Genomic DNA, 582 nt, shown 5'->3' on the forward strand with positions numbered 1-582 from the left:
CCTGCCAGTGGGATTGCTCCACTCTCACCACCGGTACAACCTCTGCAGTTTATTTGGAGTGCGCAAGAAAGAGTTAACATTGATCTACCACACTTTCAGCCCGGAAAAACCCTGATGTCTCTTAATACTTAATAAACACCTGTAGTTGAGACACATACAAGAGAAGCCCAAGTGACCTGAATGACAACCACGCGTGTGCTCCAACCTCCAGCACCACACCGATGCTGCAGAGGTTCTGACAACTGCCTCACTGAGCCACACCGCAGCAGGGCTGGCAGCGCTGACCTGCCCGGCACCACTTCCAGGGATACTCAGCACTCCCGAAAGATCTCCCTGTTGCCGCCGAGTATGTTTGGACGGACGGACGGACGGACGGGCAGCCCTCCGGGCGTGCGGCAGTGCGGGCAGGCGCGGCTGGGAGCAGGCAGGGTCTGCAGCACCGCCCCGTGGTGACGGGTCCCTCCGCAAGTTAAGCCCAAGGACTCAAGCTTGCTCTTTTAAAATGCGCTCCAAGACCGGTTCGTCTTTTTGCAATTCACCAAGAAAAGGTGTCTACACCCCGTGGAGAGGCTCGGCTCGGCT

This window comes from Buceros rhinoceros, unplaced genomic scaffold, assembly GCF_000710305.1.
Source record: "Buceros rhinoceros silvestris isolate BGI_N320 unplaced genomic scaffold, ASM71030v1 scaffold9873, whole genome shotgun sequence".
Taxonomy (NCBI): Eukaryota; Metazoa; Chordata; class Aves; order Bucerotiformes; family Bucerotidae; genus Buceros; species Buceros rhinoceros.